Below are 7,644 nucleotides of genomic sequence, written 5' to 3'. Positions count from 1 at the left end.
GTATTAAGGTTTCTTAATAGCATGACTATTGTCCCGATTTTAAGGTTAAGATTGTGTTGTGGTAATCTGGCTGGGTTAATAGTGTTTAAATATTCTAAGGGGAAATTAAGATGCTCATTCTCGTCTTCAGAATCAACATTGTCAGTACTTAGAAAGAGGCGGCTTTCTCCAGGAAGTAACGCAATGACCTGGTTATTTATGCGATCAACGTCAATATTCTTTGGACATAATATAGCCCGTTGTGTTAATAGTGGTATCTGGTCTAATGTGATTGCTGTTCCAAACACCTCCGTCACTAAGTCGTTGCAGATAAAGGCTTGAGGGATCTGAATAATATCTGGGTGAAGTCCATATGTATTGGTAAGGTTTCCATCTCCTAGTTGCAATAACCAATTGGTATATTCTGGATCTGGACATTGCATGTTTTGTGGTTTCAGACGCGCGTTGTAGGCGCCTACGTTTATTTTTTTTATCCATGCGGGCTCATTTTTGTAGCTCCGTTAGTTGAGCTGGATCGTTTTGGAGCCGTGACCGTGACTCCATTAGTTATCCATTGTCTACTGTTAGTAATATGGATAATTGCACTTACTGTTAATACGGAGCGTTTTCTGTGGTTGTACTGTTAATAATGCATCACTGTAATGTGATTCACATATGCTATATGGTTTGGACATGTGAGGATGCCGTACATTTAATACGGAGAGTTCGTTTATTCTTATTACCCGGACCATGCTGTGTAGTGTGGATGTTTAGTTCAGAAGCGCTTTGTAGGCGCCTGCGCCTTTCGTACTTTCTCGCGCCTTCTGTACTATCTTTGTGGACCTTTGGGACTCCATAGTGTCTTCTGTTTGACTCTGGGGTGCAGTGCAGAATCCTCTTTTCTGTGTGGCTGTGTCGTTAGTCATTAGCTATGGGTGCATTGTTGCTTCATGTCTTATTTATGTTAGTTGAGCTCTTTCATTTTTGAGCCGTGACTCCTTCGTTCGCGGTGGATCAGATTTCGTTTGCGGTTTATGAGACGCGCTGTAGGCACCTGCGCACCATGTCTCCTGGGTCCATCGCTGTGAGACGCGCGCTGTAGGCACCTGCGCACTATGTCTCCTGGGTCCATCACTGTGTACCTGCGTCCGTGCCTTCCGGTTTACCATTCTCGGTTAGTAATATGGATACTGAGATGGTCAAGTAAATAAAGAATGTGCCAGAAGAAAGGCTGATGTAATATACAAAATGTACTGAAGGATGAGTAAGAAATCAGCAGATGTACTATAAGTAACAAGAATGGACAATTGTTATATGCACAGAAAATTCAAGGGTGGTGGCTCATCTCAAAAGGTATAAGAAGAACCAGAATACAATACAACAGACTTTTATTTTATATAAATCATTTGGGTGTAAACCAATGAACCAACCAGAGTAAAGATTTGCATCGATTGACACTGTATGTAAATTCAATAGTTTATAACATGAACCTCTAGCCTTAGTTTCTCTGACCATTCTGACCAGGCTGTAACTGACTGCTTTTGAAGAACGCTCCCTCCAAGACATTTTGCCCGAGGAGTCATTAAAAGATACAATGAACAGCTTTTCTTCTGTCTGATTACTGAATTGTCCTGTTAGAGGATGTTTCTTTCTTTAATAAGATGTCAAATTTTGACCACAGTTGCAATATTCGAACACTGTGCCAAACATCAGGAGCTGAAAAGGAGAAGGACTTCAAACTACATCCACTATAATGATAACATCCGGATGTATTAAAAATGTGTGTTTACTATGAACTCACATGGGACAAATATGTGATTACATTAGGCTTGTTTACAAAAAAAAAAACAAAAGAAAACAGAATTTCAGTTATTAGTCGTTCAACTTCATTCAGGAGGGCAGCACGGTGGTGCAGTGGTAGCGCTGCTGCCTCGCAGTTAGGAGACCTGAGGTTCGCTTCCCGGGACCTCCCTGCGTGGAGTTTACATGTTCTCCCCGTGTCTGCACGGATTTCCTCCCACAGTCCAAAGACATGCAGGTTAGGTGCATTGGCGATCCTAAATTGTCCCTGGTGTGTGCCCTGTGGTGGGCTGTCACCCTGCCTGGGGATTAATTCCTGCCTTGCGCCCTGTGCTGGCTGGGATTGGCTCCAGTGGACCCCCATGGCCCTGTGTTGGGATTTAGCAGGTTGGACACTGACTGACTGACTTAATTCAGGCACAGGTGAATAAGTGTGCAAGCTTAATACATAACAACATGAGTCTTAACCTTGTAAAAAAGCAAGTGTCTGTGTCTGAGCCAGCAAAATGGTGAATGCGAAACCACTGCTTCATTGTAAGGGTCTCAATTTGTTTCCTCAGCTGGAGGATCTCCTCTCTGAGAGATGTTTTTCCATCAAGTATTCGGTAGACAACTGCTGGATCCTCCTCCTCGCCCAGTGTGTCATTTTCCATCGTTTGCTTTCTCCTTTGCCAAACCCCTGGTCCTGCATGTGGAACGGAGAAAGAATGCAGGAACCACTCCCGTCTTCAACAGCTGCTGCCCTGTCTCAGACCCTGGGTAGTGAAAATCCCCTTTTTATAATGCTGGCTACAAACTTGGGTATGAGGAGTAACCATAAGGATTTCTCTCTGGAGAGCACCAATCCATTTAGATGAGGTTTCTGCATTGGAGGGAAATATATGAAAAGTAAGTACCTTTTTGTACTTTTGTACATAAAGGTACACAACAATGTTCAGTAGCTATCTCTAAGCTGAAACTTAAACTTCTTTTTCTCTGAAATTCTCACCACTAAACAAAAATCACAACTGCAGTATGGACAACCGAAGTGGCTGAGCTGGCTGAGAAGTCCCAAGTTAAGAATGTTAATGGCCAGCTTTGATGGTTGAACAGTGCTAAAGGATGAGGTGCAGTCTATAAACAGCACACTGGCATAGCGGTTTTCCTAAACTTGCACACTAAGAACACATCCCATCTGTAATATGTCTGTTATGCACAATGGCATTTAATTTTCAATTCAACTGAGACAGAAGCCCCTTTAACACTCCACAACAGTTTTATTAAGCAAATCATTTAATTGAAAATAATATTCAATAAAAATCCACTGCTGATGGAGCTGTGTCTGAATGTTTTGCTGAGTGAGCTGTAAGTGCTTTATTTCATAAAATAAGCTCTACATTTTTATTTTGGTCATTTTAGATCAAGGCATTTGTTAGAGCTGTAGAAAAAGATCAATCAGAAGACAATTAGAATACATGGAGATTAAGACTTTTTGAAATGTAGACGCAGAAAATAGTAATTGAACAGGCAGTAGTGGAATAACAAAAAAAGCCCAGTGGGCTGATTTGCAGAGTATGGAATCTCATTAGGGCCATGGAGAAGAAACAGACACCGTGAAGAAAAAATAAAGTTATTCTCGACATTTCCACTTTAATCTCAATGCTTATGTCGAGATTAAAGTCGACATGTTGACTTTACTCTTGTTTTTTATTTTATCATTAAAATAGAACATCATAAACTTCATCTTAAAATCAATATTTAATTTACTAGATTTTCTCAAACCCCGTCAAAACTAATGCAGCACATTAAATGCTTTGTATTAAGTGTTCCCCGACCCACGTTACTCGCTACGTGTTTCTTAAACTGACTTCCTCTTACACTGAGAGGAGCCATAGGCAGTCACACAGAATACATTCACTTCATGATCTATCTATCTATCTATCTATCTATCTATCTATCTATCTATCTATCTATCTATCTATCTATCTATCTATCTATCTATCTATCTATCTATATATCTTTCTATCTATCTATCTATCTATCTATCTATCTATCTATCTATCTATCTATCTATCTATCTATCTATCTATCTATCTATCTATCTATCTAAACACTTGATATCATTTTCATGGTGAGATGCATTAAAGCGTGTATTAAACTTGTGGGGGCACAGTGACATGGAGGTTGTGGTTCCTTGCCTTGAGTTTGCATGTTTTTCTGGTGGGTTTAATTGGCGTGCCTCAGTTTCCTTCCAAAGGCATATAAGATGTGACCCTATAAAATCCTATTAGAGTCCCTACCTTTCAAAGATCCAAGAGGACATTGGGAAGAAGATCTCTTAATCAATATATTAAAAAAGGAGTGGAAGATAGCAAAGCAGAGAATTCACTCAAGCTCCATATGTGCAAAGCATAGAAATATTCAACTAAAAGTTATATATCAAGCTCATCTGTCTCGCTTAAAACTGTCCAAAATGTTTCCAGGGCAAGATCCAAACTGCGAACGCTGCAATCAAGCTCCTGCCTCACTGGGTCACATGTTCTGGGCCTGCACCAAGCTAACATCATTTTGGACCAAAATTTTTAAGTGCCTTTCAGACAGCCTTGGTATCACAATCCCTCCTAACCCATTAACAGCTGTGTTTGGTGTTCTTCCAGACGGACTTGAAGTGGAGAAGGACAAGCAAACGGTGATTGCATTCACTACACTTTTGGCACACAGACTTATTCTGTTAAATTGGAAGAATCCTAATTCTCCTCTGATAAGTCAGTGGGAAACCAATGTTTTATATTATTTGAAATTAGAAAAAATAAAATTCTCAGTTAGAGGATCTGTACAAAATTATTTCAAAACCTGGAAGGATCTAATCAATATTATTTTAGAATAAGAGAAATAACTATTACCGCATTTAATTCCCTTCTCCATTTCTTATTTACCTATATATTTATTTCTCCCTTTCTTTTCTTTATTGTTGCCTTATTAAAAAGCCCTAAGCAATTCTTCTTTGGCTAAGCTCTCCTTCTCAGGGGTGGGGTTTGATTTGTCTTCAATTTTGTTGGGTTATAAATTGATCTGTTTGTATGGAATGATTACAATAAAAATTAACAAATAAAAAAAAAAAAAAAAAAAAAAGATGTGACCCTACTGCAGGGGTCTCCATCTCCAGTCGTGGATGACCTTCATGGCTGCAGGTTTTCATTCTAACCCTTTTCTTAATGAGTGACCTGCTTTTGCTGCTAATTAACGTCTTTTAAAGTAATTTGAATTGACTTGCTCTTGAAGTCTCAGATCCCTTAATTGTTTCTTTTTCCTTAATTAGCAACCAAATAATAATTAAATATAAAATACGCCAAAACAACTGGTGTCATATAATATCTGAAAATAAAGAAAGGTGAAGGTTTCAGAAATGTTGGTCTGCTCAGCTCCACAAAACATTTTAACAGGGCTCTTAGAAAGAGAAAATCAACAATTTTGTAAATGTCTGCTATTGCACCATGAGATCAGCAACAAGCCACAGAATTAAGGAATGGGTTTAATGAATGACAAGAATCGGCACCTCATTAAGCAACTGGCTGGAGTGAAATTGGTTGGAGCTCGAGGCCCTGACTTAGTGGGTCTTCTCTTGGTTCCCTCGCTTCACATTTCATTTCTGTTTGGGTGCCATTTAAGGAAAGGAATGAAGCAATTCAGAGGAACGATGAAGAAATTCAGGGGAACAAATCTTAAAAGAGAAGTCAATTAAAATTAATTCACAAGAAGTTAATTAGTAGCACAAACAAAGCACTCATTAAAAGGATGGTTAGAATGAAAACCTGTAGCCATGGTGGTCCTCCAGGACCAGAGTTGGCAAACCCTGCCCTAGTGTGTGCTCGTATTCACCCTACGATGAGCTGACACCCCGTTCAGAAATTGTTCCTGCCTTGCACACAATGCTTGCTGGGATGGACGCAACCCTGAATGGATGCCATAATTAACAAAGTATGCAAAGATTTTTCAAAGTTTCGAACACTCAGTGTCCTAAGTTTATTGCAGGTTTTACTTTCACAAAGACGTTTATCATATGGTGATTGTTTAAGTGGAGAAAATAAAAGGAAGGATAAGAACTGGGGGATTTGGTACGTTTGACAGAAACAGCACACCTGCAATAAAGAAAGCCCACTCAGAAGAACATCCATTGAATTCTGTGTTCGTGTCTCTGACCATCAGCTCACGAACCCAACATGTACACAATATTTCATTTAAACCAGTGCAGTACCCATTCATAGATCCAGCTTTTTGGAGCCTCGTCACATCTGCCATGAAGGTTCTCTACACTGAATGTACACCTGGGGACCCCTTACTGTGAGGGAGCAGCGCTACCGCCATGCCACCGTGCCCCTACTATTGTTGCTATTGTTAGAAATTGGAGATGCCCAAAATGGTGTTGTGGGATAACTGATAATAAATCTCAACTTCTAGAAAACATCTTTAAAAGAAAAAGAAATATTGGCTGTGTCTTTGATTAATGCTTGAATGACAGGTATAGCGTGCCACCATCTTAAATAGGTGGGGCAAATTGATGCAATACAACACATGACCCTCATCATATAACCAACAATGAGTGACTGCAAACCACATGGCCATGGTCATACAAAAACATAATAATAAAACACAGAATGGCAACACCAGAACATTGATAAAAAACAACAACCAACCACTAAAATGAATGAAATGAGTAAAAAAAAGAAGAAGAAAGTAAAAAATGTTTACCTTGCTTGAAAAGACTACAGAAAACTGAAGAAAAATTAAAGATAAGAAGCCAATCATGTCAAGATTCATTACATTACATTTTTACAATAGACTAAATTACTCACTCTACAGATGTCTTATTTTCTTTAGATGCAGAAAACGCCTTTGATTAGACTTGACTGGGAATATGTGTTTACTACACTGCACAAATTTGGGTTTGGTCCTAATACATCTGCATGGATTAAATTACTGAACACCAGTCCACAAAATACCATCTGCATAAAAATAATATGAACATGTATTATGTACATTATATTATTTAGAACATGTATGTTCTAAAATTAGAACAAGGAACCAATGGTTCTCCCTATCACCAATGCTTTTCGTGATTGCCATAGAACCATTAGCTATTCATCTTCAGAAGCATTTTCTGGTAAAATGGATCATTAGGGAAGACCTGGAGCAGAACACATCTCATTATGCCGATGAAATGATGGTTTATATCTCAGACCCACAATCATCTACACCACTGGCATTAAATCTGTTAGAATTGCATAAGGTCTCTGGATTCAAAACAACTTGAATATATGTCTACTTTTTCTGAAGAAAACTGAAATTTCTCATTCATGTAAGTATTTCAAACCCTTAATTCACTGGTTTGTGGAAGCAACAATTTCATTTTGAGTCTTCTTGGTAAGTCTCTACAAGCTCTGCACACCTGGATTTGGGCAGTTTATCCCATTCTTCCTGGCAGATCTCCTCAAGCATCATTAGACTGAATACAAAGTGTCAGTAAATTGCCATATTTAGGTTTCTTCACACATGTTTTCTAGGCTTTGGCTGGGCCACCTAAGGACACTCAGGGACTTGTCTGAAAGCCACTCCAGTGTAGTTTTGGCTCAATGCTGTACTGAAAGTGAACAGTTACCCTCCTCTGAGTCGCACTCTGGAGCAAATATTCTTCAAGAACTTCTCTGTATTTGGCCTCATTCATCCTTCCCTCAGTTCTGACCAGTCCCTGCCACTGAAAAGCACCCCCATTGCATAATGCTGCCACCATTATGCCTTCCTGCAGTGATGGTATTAATCTGGTGATGAACAGTACCTGGTCTTCACCTGACATAGTGCTTGGAGATCTACCCAAAGGCTTCCATTTTT

The sequence above is a fragment of the Erpetoichthys calabaricus genome, chromosome 3, assembly GCF_900747795.2.
Source record: "Erpetoichthys calabaricus chromosome 3, fErpCal1.3, whole genome shotgun sequence".
NCBI lineage: Eukaryota > Metazoa > Chordata > Cladistia > Polypteriformes > Polypteridae > Erpetoichthys > Erpetoichthys calabaricus.
Note: the sequence above shows the minus strand (reverse complement) of the source record.